The following is a 13,263-nucleotide window of genomic DNA, read 5'->3' as shown; positions in this document are numbered from 1 at the left end:
GACAGGGGAGCCTGATGGGTACAGTCCATGGGGTTGCAAAGAGTTGGTCATTACTGAAAGACTAATCACAGCACAGCCATTGGACCACTAGGGAATTCCCTATCTTCAAGTATTCTAATATAGGTGCAGTATATTAAAAAAAAGATGAACACTCGAAAAACGTATTGAAATGTATGCAAATTCTTCTGTTGTTGATAGCATAATCAACATAATATACTTCGTAATTTTAGTTTGTTAATGGTGAATGTCAGAAATAAGTTGTTATCTGAAAATTATAATAATGAACGTTAGAAACAGACTTTAGTTAATTGAAGTTCTTTTTTAAAATTTATTTATTTTAGATTGAAGGATAATTGCTTTACAATATTGTGCTGGTTTCTGCCATACATCAACATGACTCAGACATAGGTATACATATGTCCCTGTAAATGGAAGTTTTTAAAGATTCGTGGATTGACTTAAATATTTTAAAAATATTTAAGTCATGCTCTGTCTTTTCAGAACAAGGCAGAAGCATCTAGGGAGACCAGTAGCTTTTACCCTTTGGGGCTAGTGTCCATATTGTCCATTGGTTTGGGGATTTTTTTTGAACTGATCCTGACTTTGTTGTTAACAGACTTCTGCCTTTTAGATATGTGATCATCTGTCTTAAATAATCTATTCCTTCATGTTTGAGTTTGGAGCACATAAAAGGACAAACAAGATCGATTAAAACTGTAGAACAGGTTGAATAAACTGTTCTGTTCCTGCTCAATAATAAATAATTCTTTAATTAATGATTTTAATATGTGGCAGATTTTGATTTGTGGTTTACTTTCTTTATAACCTCCTTGTAGAGAGGTTTTGACCAAGTTGCAAACTCATACATCTCACACTGCTGCTGTGGAGAATGTCTGCCACCAAGAATAAGTTAGCAAAGCTAACTCTAACTCTAACTCTTATTCAAGTTATGATGCAACCTTGTCTGGTTGATATGACAGATAATGAAGTGATCCATGTGAGCACTCAGGACAGTTACTGGCATGGAATAAGAGCACTGCATCGAGTTGCTACTATCAGGCTCAAATCGTCTGGAACCAAAATACACCATTTGCCTTCTATTTACTCTGATACATGCCTGAGTGCCAGATTTTACCACCAACTACACATATAGCCTCTTCTTTTTCAGAAAGAACACGAAGTTTGTGCCAATGCACAGGCAAAGATGGTCCCAGCCCCCATCTCAGGTCGTCTTCCACCAGGCACAAGTGCACCTCATATGCTTGTCTGTGTGATATATTTGGAAAGCAGAGAATTCTCAGAATAGAAAAGTGGGAGCCAGGGAAAGATTTTATTTCTTTAGCTCTATGAAACTAGTAGGCCCTATAGATCCTCACAACATGCCTAATAAATTCCTGAGCCTCTGGAACATAGGCCCCATGAGAGATTATGAAATTTAACCAATCTATGCTGTCTTCTTGAATCTGGGTTGGCAGAAAAGAGGAAGTCTTTGACTTCCTTTTCTGAAAGCAAAAAAATGGCACTAAAAAGGTTAACATGTATACTCAGTACTTCAAACAGTGGCTTGACTGATATTATTCATTAAATTATATATGTGTGTGTGTGTATATACACATATATGTATATGCTTTAAACATAAAACACATATATATACATATATGCTGCTGCTGCTGCTAAGTCGCTTCAGTCGTGTCCAACTCTGTGCGACCCCATAGATGGCAGCCCACCAGGCTCCCCCGTCCCTGGGATTCTCTAGACAAGAACATTGGAGTGGGTTGCCATTTCCTTCTCCAATGCATTAAAGTAAAAAGTGAAAGTAAAGTCGCTCAGTCGTGCCCAACTCTTCGCAACCCCGTGGACTGCAGCCTATCAGGCTCCTCCACCCATGGGATTTTCTAGGCAAGAGTACTGGAGTGGGTTGCCATTGCCTTCTCCGATATACATATATATGTATATAGAAGTATATACATATATATCTTGTGTATCTATGTATCTATATACATTGAAAATATGTGGATAAATATAGAAATGTGATTGTTCAATTTTTGGTGCTTTTAATTATTTCATTTCATTGTGCAAACATCTATATTTTTCCAATGGATGTATATAATTGAAATGATGACAATAAGTCCACAAATAAAAGTAGTTTCTTTGTATTAGTTTTGCTTTTTTGCCTTTTTTTTTTTTAAATACTCATTCTCCTGAGAAGACCAAATTAAGGCCGGAGCAAGGTTGTATGAATGTGTTTATCAAGATGGTATCTCTTTTAATATAATCAGTGGCCCTTAATGTGATCTGACATTGATTATGAGCTTAGAGCTGGTGGCAAAATGTCTCAGAAAATGAAGGTATTTCAATGTATCAAATAAAGACATCCTTCCTCATTCAAATCTGGCCCCGCACAGGAACTCTCTAGGGCAAGTGGGAGAAGTTTGATAGTCTCAGCTTTTATTCATTTTCAGAGTTTAACCCTGATTCATTTTACCTAAATCAAGAAGCTCTTTTTATGATCTGATCATGCATGCTTTTCATAAGCAGCAGAGGTATTGCATATCTGTTCCAAGTCAAATTTTGGAAGCACTTATTCTTTTTGAAGGTTACTTTTATTCCTGTGGCATTTCATGGAAAACACTTGTTCCCGCCAACAAGTTATGGATATGTTTTTTAAGACTGAAAAGATTCTTAATATGAGTGAGCTAATTGAATCATGGGAATAAGGGCAATTAAAGAAATTTTGGTTTATAATATAATCATGTAGTTGGAAAGAATTTTGAGAAGTCTACTTCAGCTCTTCTATTTAAGCTAAAGGATACTACCAAGTCTCCCCCACCTCCAACAAACACACACACACAAATACACACACACACACACACACACACACACACACACACACACACACACACGGTTATCTGTCCTAGTTTCAGAGCAATTTAGGAAATGCAATTTAAGCCCATATGGGCAATTCTACCTTCTAGTAGTTCTTATGATTGTGAAATTATTTGAATATCTTTTGTTGCCAATTATAAAACACCATGAGAATGTCATTTTATTATTATTTCATATTATCATTTGGATCTGATTCTGGGGCCTCCATATATCTTCTACTCTTTTATCGATCATTTCCCACAGTTTCCATCTTCTTTTGTGTAAGTTAGGAATAGTTATTTATTGCTGCTGTTAAGAGCAACAAGGAAGTACCTGAGTTAGCATTGCAATTCAATGGCTCTATAATATGTCTAAGCTGAACAGCCTTTCCCAGAATGCCCTTTTTAGGTATATTTCATTGGAAGCAGGGGATACAGAGAAGATTCTATCCAGAGCAGGAGAGAGGAAGGCGGGCAGGAGCCAATTTGTAGGATACATATATTGTTGCTGATCAGCTGACTCCCCTCCTTGGTGTGAAGCAGCAAATTGACCTACAGCTGCTCTGCTTCCTCCTTGATCTTCTTCCAGTTGTCTTAGTTCTTGGCCAGGTGGGTGTCTGCGTGTGTGTGTTCAGCAACTTGGGCAAGGACCGCGTCTTCTGCAAGATACTTATTTGAAGGTCAGTGGCAATAAAAATACATGCAAGCTTCAGTCCGCTGTTGTGGAGTTCCAGATGGTTCTCATGGAGTTGCAGTGGACTGATGACATTCTTTTCCAGATGGTTTGCCTTAGTAACTTTGGGCTCTGACGTTAGATGTGAAGTCAGCCTTGTGGTGACTTCTTAGCCCACACCCACAGTTGGGCAAGCAAATTCCCTGTAATACATTTCTTAGTATGTATCTTTATATCCTAATTGTTCTGCTTCTTTGGTTGGACCTTGTCTGTTACATGCTAGGGGAAAAAACTAAGGATCAGGAATTGAGGTTAAAAATCAAGAATGTCCCTCATTTCTGCCTTTCCTCAGCCTCACTTCAAGCATTTCTTTCTCTTTGTATAGCATCCTTGTGCATCTCCAGAAACTATGGTGGAAAATATCTCCCTGAGAGTAGGCAGACTCTTTCAAATGTCCAGCCACCTGATGAGATACTAATTCTTTTATTGAGTGTCTGCCTTACGATGTGACAAATTCTAAGACCTCAGGAAACAGACTCTGTTGAATCCATTTGAATCACATAGTCTGGCTTGGAATGACCTGTAGTATCTAGGGGGTCAGGTTGAAAAGGAAAGAAATGGGGTATGTCTGGTGTCAACCATCGTGTCATCGTTCAAACAACTTTGTCAGATGCAACAGGGGCAGGTTAAACAGAATGACTGCTGGGATTTCAATGGTACTTTCCTGTGGACAGGAAAAGTTAGGGATTGAGCTGGGCAGTCTTGGATAGGCTTGACGGCTATCAGGACATACTGATTTCATTATCACTGTGACGGTTGTTTCTGGCTGGTGCCAATTCTGATTAGCTGGTGTCTCTACCATGTAGGTTGTCAAACGTTTCCCATATCACCCCTGCCCACAGATTTAACTCAAAATATTCATTCTTGTTAAACATTTGTAGATTTCATAATAGGTTGTTAGCACAGTACTGATATGAGGGGAAACAAAGATGAATGAGTCAAGACTGTGGTCTAAGAAGTGTCAGGAAAGACAAACACTTCCAACTTTGAGTATAGCAAGCACTGGATTTATAGTCAAATATATTCTATTTATTCTTTACCCAATAATTTGCTATGTTTTAGACCAGGTAACTTTATGGCACAGTAAGTTTGTACAGAAATAAGCATCTGGATTCTAAGTTGCTCACTCAATAATCTGAATGATCTTGGGCCAGTTATTTAATCTTCTCAGGGTAAAAATTTATGTCTAAAAAAGAAAGATAGGATTGTTAAGAATTAAAAAAAGAAAAATATATGAAAGAGCATAGCAAAACAGCAGCAAGTGACCTTTCATTTTTAATTTAATTGAACTTTTAAAAATCAAGAATGTTGAATGTTTTCAAATTCCTTTTCAACAACTAGATGTATAATCATGATTTTTAAGTTTGGTCATTAATTCAGTCAATTTTACAATGGATTGTTCAGTATTTAACCAAACATATTTGCAGAATTAATCCAGTTTGACTTTTTAAAACATTATTCTTCCAGATTTAATTAACCAACAATATATTAAATAAAAAATTTTTATCTGTATGTAGTGAGTATGATCTTAATGCATAAACTCTATTGTGAAAGAAATATCATAGTTTTTGTTACTTTTAAATCAATTTAATTCCAACTACAAGTGCATATGCCTTAATGTTGGCAGGGAATTCAGTGTCAGTTATTCTTGAGTCTTTTTCCTGTTACTAAGGTAGTACAAAGTTTCTGGGGTCTTACAAAGTACAACAGACTGGTTTCAAATAGGAAAAGGAGTACGTCAAGTCTGTATATTGTCACCCTGCTTATTTAACTTATATGCAGAGTACATCATGAGAAACGCTGGACTGGAAGAAACACAAGATGGAATCAAGATTGCCGGGAGAAATATCAATAACTTCAGATATGCAGATGACACCACCCTTATGGCAGAAAGTGAAGAGGAACTAAAAAGCCTCTTGATGAAAGTGAAAGAAGAGAGTGAAAAAGTTGGCTTAAAGCTCAACATTCAGAAAACGAAGATCATGGCATCCAGTCCCATCACTTCATGGGAAATAGATGGGGAAACAGTGGAAACAGTGTCAGACTTTATGTTTTGGGGCTCCAAAATCACTGCAGATGGTGACTGCAGCCATGAAATTAAAAGACTCTTACTCCTTGGAAGAAAAGTTATGACCAACCTAGATAGCATATTCAAAAGCAGAGACATTACTTTGCCAACAAAGGTCCATCTAGTCAAGGCTGCGGTTTTTCCAGTGGTCGTGTATGGATGTGAGAGTTGGACTGTGAAGTAAGCTGAACGCTGAAGAATTGATGCTTTTGAACGGTGGTGTTGGAGAAGATTCTTGAGAGTCCCTTGGACTGCAAGGAGATCCAACCAATCCATTCGGAAGATGAGCCCTGGGATTTCTTTGGAAGGAATAATGCTAAAGCTGAAATTCCAGCACTTTGTCCACCTCATGCAAAGAGTTGACTCATTGGAAAAAAGACTCTGATGCTGGGAGGGATTGGAGGCAGGAGGAGAAGGGGACGACAGAGGATGAGATGGCTGATGGCATCACTGACTCGATGGACGTGAGTCTGAGTGAACTCCGGGAGATGGTGATGGACAGGGAGGCCTGGCGTGCTGGGATTCATGGGGTCGCAAAGAGTTGGACACGACTGAGCGACTGAACTGAACTGAACAAAGTGCTAGGTATTGGAGGTAACTCTTTGTAATCAGTCATCTCTGTTGCTCAGTTACTCCCAAGCTATCTATTATTCAGTCCTTGATCCCCATGCTGCCGTTTTCCTCAGAGATTTTACTGCCTTCTAGAAGATGCCAGAGCACAGAGTTCAGGTCCCTGATGTTTTTAGGGAATGATAAATCTTTCTCTCTCAGCAGTTTGAGGGAATTTCTTTTCTTTTTTAAAAAATTTTTTTAATTTTTTATTTTTTTTTACTTTACAATACTGTACTAGTTTTGCCATATGAGGGAATTTCTTTTTTGCTTTCCTGTAAAGAAAAACTGATCTCCACCATGAAAATACTTAAACAGATCTCTTCAGTGGAGGTTTTGCAAAACAGGAGAGAGAATTGTTTAAAAATCCTTGAGGCAGCAAATTACAGATCATAACAGCATGGGGCTGAGTGGGGGGAAGAACAGTTACAGAGAAGAGCAACATAATTTGATAACATGAATAATGACATTTTGCATTTCTTCCACGCTTTGTAACAGTTTAAATAGGATAAAAATAGCATTTCTTCTCAGAATTTGGAAGAACTTCTTACTAAAACCACCTGAGCTTCATGGGTTTTCAGAGAAAATTTCTTTTAAAGTGTTTCAGTTTATTACACAGTTATTGGTGTATTCAGATTTTCTTAAAATAACTTTGGTAACCACAGTTTCTCTAGAATTATTATTTATTTCATTAGGGATTATCATATATATCAGAGAATTATGCATAGTATTGTAATTTTAAAAAATCTTACTTGTTTCTGGGATCATAGTTTTGTCTTATTTCTGCATAATGTTATTTGACTATTTACTTGATCAGACTACTCAGGATTGTGTATTTTGCTATTGTTTTTCAAAGATTCAACTCTTTTATTTCTATAATGTCAGCTATTTATTTTACATTTTCTTATCAGCACCGAAGTCCACATTTTTTTCTAACAATCACCTATAGAGCATAATCATCAGAACATTGTATGGTTTCCATGAAATTAACAACAAATCAAATATAAGCTAATAATAAAAAATAACTTCTAACACATAATTTTTAGAGTTGAAATATTCTGGAAGACTGCAACTATAAGTATGGGAAATTTTTTTGATGAATACTACACGACCTATAATAAATAAATGGGATATGTTTTTCACACAGTAAGTATAATAAAAATCCAAAGAAAAGATAACCTTTGAGTTCATTTAGATGTATTACCATTTATTCTCTATATCTTGTAGCTGCAGTTTTCTCATGTTAGGTAACTTTCTTTTTTTCTGAATTTCTTTCTATTAAATCTTATTATTTTCACCATTAAGTCTAATTTATTCAGTTATAGAATATTCTAGAATTGTTTGAAGATATGCCTTAGATTATGGTTAAAATATGTAAATGTAATCGAGATTTCAACATTAGCCTCTGGGAAACTTAGTTATATTTCTTATCTCTGAGCTGGTGAGGAAAGTTTTGTTAACATCACTTGTGAACCAATTATGTATCAGCCTAATGAGTATGTAATACCCAAATAAGTTATTTCTCTTTAATTAGTTTGAATTTTATAATATACAGTGTTGCATGACAAAATCTTATGAAAATATAAGTAACAAATAATTTTTTTCTTTTTCTAAATCTTCCATGCTTATCAATCTTCAACATAATTAGATGAAATTATTAGTCAGACAGAACTATTCTTTAGTAAGTTACACTAGCCTTTATGTAGTTTCTAAAGTCCTTTAGGTATTTTTGAATTTACTTTAAAAAGCAGTATAACCTGAAGTTTTTTTTGAATTTGGATTTCTCCGTTCCTGTGAGTAAAAACAAAATATATATTTTAACTAAGTAAACAGATTATATTAAGTGTGTTGATATGGTTAATTGATGGATTATTTATAGAATAAGTATGAGTTATTCTTAAAATAAATCACTTTTAACTTCCAATTTGTCTTCTGAATCTTTCCTTTTTCTGGCCAAATAAATTAACAGTCACATTTAATAGTTGACAACTTGGAAGAAGCTGCCAAAAAAAAAAAAAGAAAAAAATCAGTTGGTTCTGGTGAAAACTTTGATGATAGCTTGTTACAATAAACATATGACCTCTGCAACAATGGAATCTGATATGGTGACCTAATCTCTACTTTGACATTGTACATCTGCTTATTAAAAGCATTGTTTTACGATGTGCTCCTTTGCTTGCTTGCCAAATGCCCAACTTTATATTTATCACTTAAATCTTAAATCAAGTTGAGCTACCCAAACTAGAAAATTTCTGCCCCATTTCATTGCCTTTACTTTGGAAATCCCTTTTTTCTCATTTATATTATATAATTCTGGATCCCATAGAAGTGATAGTGGCAGCTAGCCTTGTTTCATTATGGTCCAGAGAGAAAAATGTTTTTTGAGCAAAGATTTCAATAAAGGAATATTCAGATTTTGAAATAATCAATTAGTAGCTTATTTTTTCTTACATTTTGTTTCTATTACTTAATCCCCATAGATAGTTGCTGGCTGAGGCTGGAGGAAGAAGATTATGGCTCTAATCCTGATATAATAACTAGCTGGGCAGATTTACTAGGCAATGGCCTGTAAAAAAGAAAGATGAAAAGCCAGGAAAATATTCAGTCAAAAGAGATAGAAGCATTGTTTCAAGTTTTTATTTGCTACAATATATTTAAAGGGACATAATTCATGAAGAATTTTTAAGATAATCAAAATGCTCTGTATGCAACTATAGTGATGGATGTATGTTAAAATTAATTTGTCCAAATCCGTAAACTATACATCATCGAGAATACACCATAATGGAAAGTATGGACTTTAGGTAATTATGACGTATTTATGTAGGTTCATAAATTGTAACAAATGTAGCACTCTGGTAGGGAATGTTGATAATGGGGGAGGCTATACTAATCTTAAACTTCCCTAAAATACAGTCTTAAAGATGAATAAATAATAACATTTAAGAATCCTTGCTGTAGTATGATAATGATAACAATAGCATAAGAGTATGAGATGGCTGGATGGCATCACCGACTCGATAGACGTGAGTCTAAGTGAACTCCGGGCGTTGGTGATGGACAGGGAGGCCTGGCGTGCTGCAATTCATGGGGTCACAAAGAGTCGGACACGACTGAGTGACTGAACTGAACTGATGTTTAGTTTTTTAAGAAATTGCCAAATTGTCTTCCAAAGGAGCTGAACAATTTTGCATTGCCATTAGGAATGTATGAGAATTCCTGTTGCTCCAGTCTTGTCAGCACTTGATGCTGTCAGTGTTATGGATTATGGCTACTACAATAGGTGTGTAGTGACATGCCATTGCACTTCTAATTTGCATTTTCCTGAACCCCACGTCCAAGGTCAGGAGCGGTAGCTGCGCTTCACTGGACTGGCCGTGTGGAGATACCCCATGTCCAAGGTCAGAAAAACTCCAGTAAGACAGAAGGCACTGGAGTGGCTGTGAGGAGATACCCCATGTCCAAGGGCAAAGGAGAAGCCCTAGCAAGATGGTAGGTGAGGTGAATTAGTGTTTAGAATCAAACCCCATTCCTACCAGAGACATTCAAAGGATCAAACAAACCTTGTGTGCACCAGGACCCAAGGACCCCACAGAGACTGAGACAGAACTGTGTTTGAGCATCTCCTGTGCAGGTACAGGTCGGCAGTAGTCTGCCGCAGGGACAGGGGCTCTGGGTGTGGGTATGGCATACATCCTCTTGGAGGAGGTTGCCATTAGCCCCAGTATAGAGCTGCCAGAACTGTGCTGGAAGAAGCACAAGCTGGAATCAAGATTGCTGGGAGAAATATCAATAATCTCAGATATGCAGATGACACCACCCTTATGGCAGAAAGTGAAGAAGAACTGAAGATTGTCTTGATGAAAGTGAAAGAGGAGAGTGAAAAAGTTGGCTTAAAGCTCAACATTCAGAAAACTAAGATCATGGCATCTGGTCCCATCACTTCATGACAAATAGATGGGGAAATAGTGGAAACAGTGGCTGATTTTATTTTGGGGGGTTGCAAAATCACTACAGATGGTGATTGCAGCGATGAAATAAAAAGACGCTTACTCCTTGAAAGGAAAGTTATAACCAACCTAGACAGCATGTTAGAAAGCAGAGACATTACTTTGCCAACAAAGGTCCGTCTAGTCAAGGCTATGGTTTTTCCAGTGGTCGTGTATGGATGTGAGAGTTGGACTGTGAGGAAAGCTGAGCGCTGAAGAATTGATGCTTTTGAACGGTGGTGTTGGAGAAGATTCTTGTCAGTCACTTGCACTGCAAGGAATTCCAACCAGTCCATTATAAAAGAGATCAGTCCTGGGTGTTTACTGAAAGGACTGATGTTGACTCCAATACTTTGGCCACCTGATGCGAAGAGCTGACTCATTTGAAAAGACTCTGATGCTGGGAAAGATTGAGGGCTGGAGGAGAAGGGGATGACGATGAGGTGGTTGGATGGCATCACTGACTCAATGGATATGAGTTTGAGTAAACTCCGGGAGTTTGTGATGGACAGGGAGGCCTGGCATGCTGCAGTCCATGGGGTTGCAAAGAGTGGACATGACTGAGCGACTGAACTGATCTGAACTGAAGAGACTTTAATCATAAATCAGTGCTGGATTTTGTCATGTCAAACATGTTTTCTTATCTATTAGTTATTTCCGTGTGATTTTTGCTTTTTCACCTGGACGTGAGGGTTTACATATTAACTTGTTTTCAAGTGCTTAATTAGACTCGCATGTTGTGTGCTGTGCTGTGCTCAGTCGCTTGAGTCGTGTCCAACTCTTAGTCATCATGTGGACTGTAGTAAACCAAGCTCCTCTGTCCATGGGATTTTCCAGGCCAGAATACTGGAGTGGAAATGTCCTGCCATGTTCTCCTCCCGGGATCTTTTCAACACGGGGATTGAGCACATGGCTCCTGCATCTTTTGCAATGCAGGTAGATTCTTTACTGCTGAGCCACCGGGGAAGCCCTGTAATGTCCATAGGATATGTAATGAGGTCCTCAGTTTCATTTCTGGTATTAAAAATTGATAGCCTCTTTTTTTTTTCTCATTTAATTTGCCTGGAGTATTATCAATTTTATTGATCTTTACATAGACCTATTTTTTTTATTGTTGATTTTCCAGGGTATTTTTAATTTAGAAAGTGGATACTGTTACTGTCATCCCTTAATACAGTAGAATTCATTTGTAAGTTTATTTGCTCTTCTGTCCCCATGTAGAAGAGGTAACAAGAGAGTCTGTAAAATAGTCTTGCACATTCCATGTGATTTTATCTGGGGTCAACAAAGAATGTTTTGTTGTTCTACATGTTTACCTGAAGTAGAACAAGCAAATATTCTATTTTTCACAATACTAGTAAAATTTCTGCCTCAATATAAATCTTGTTGGTGCATAAAGTTCATCATCCCGACAAATGCTAGTGTAAATCTGGCTTAGTTGATTTGTTTTTGCAACAGATACAAAATATTTGCTATTGACAGAATGCTTATTTCTCCCCTAAATTCAAAGGTTAGAGTCTAATCTCTTATTTGATAATATGTGATGTGGGGCTCTGGAAGGTGATTAGGTCATGCAGGTGGAGATCAGATGAATAGGATTACTGCCCTTCTAAGAGAGACTCCAGTTTCTTGTTCCCCTTAGAGCATATGAGGACACAGTGAGAAGAAGGTTTTCTATGAATTAGAAAGTAGGCTCTCACTAGACATCAAATCTGCTGGTGTCCTGTCTTTGGACTTACAGCCTCCAGAACTATGAGAAATAAATATTTGTTATTTAAACAACCCGGTCTACATTTTTGGTGGGTTTGTTTGTTTGTTGTTGATATAGTAGCCTGAATGGACTAAAGACAGTACCAGAAAAATTGTTTTTAATCCTACTGCAGTATTTCTAATTGGCTTAAGGAAAAAATTTTTATATTTTTGATTCTGTTTCCTAGTACATGATTTCTTTATCTTTCTTTTTTTTTTTTCTGCATCAGATCCTTTAATGTCATAAAGGTTCCATCTCATAATTAAATATGTATCTAGCAGTTAATGTTTTCAGTATACCTGGCAGATTTTGCTAGTTATTCCTTTGAACAAGACTGTGAAGTAAGTTACCACTGAGTTGAGAGCATCATATTTTAGATGAAGGAGATGAAGTTTATGGGGAGATTGCCCAAGGTCATTTAATATATTAATGGCAGATATGGAATTAGAATTCTGTCTTCGGTGTCTCTGCTTTCACAAAATCAGATGGATTTGAGTTGAATGTTGCCTTAAATGAAGAAAGAAGTTTCAAGGAAGGGGCATGTGGATCTAGCCTGAGAAATAGCACTTTAGCAATCTAGTGGATGTGACTTTAGGAATACATTTGTCTCTTATTCTGACATGGTTTTTCTTTATCATGCTACATAATTTCTATTGTTAACAGTTTTACCAGGAAGAGATCTTCTGTAAGATGGAGGAGATGTAAAAAACCTAATAGAGTAAGTAAGCTCCCTCTTGCAAGCAAAAACTGAGTGAAATAAAGAAGCATTTGCAATGATGGTGTATTAAATGCAGACCCACTTCTCAGTTCAACGTTTGTTAGTGACAAGCTCTCAATTCTCAAACAACCTACAAATTTATTCAACTAGAGTGTTAAACGGAGTACATTATCAGATCATTATATATATGACTGCACATGTAGAACTCCTTAAAAGACTATCACTTTACTATATTAATTCCTAGTTTTGGGGGGCAGATATATAAAGCATAATATCAAAGAAAACAGAACACTACTAGAATCTGTATTTCTATTTTTGCTCAGAATTTTGTTTATTTTATTGATTCATTATAGTAATGTGCATTAAATTAATTAGCTGCAGCAGAAACTTTGAATAATTCAAAGAGGCACTTTCGGAAAATTGCATTTTTTTTTTCCAGCTGGCTACATTGTAAGTTTGTTATGATGAATAATAGTGAGGCAGCTGTTTGGTTTGATTTATTGCTCTTACATAAAAAATTCATATTATAATT

Source organism: Budorcas taxicolor, chromosome 6, assembly GCF_023091745.1.
Source record: "Budorcas taxicolor isolate Tak-1 chromosome 6, Takin1.1, whole genome shotgun sequence".
Classification (NCBI taxonomy): Eukaryota; Metazoa; Chordata; class Mammalia; order Artiodactyla; family Bovidae; genus Budorcas; species Budorcas taxicolor.
Note: the sequence above shows the minus strand (reverse complement) of the source record.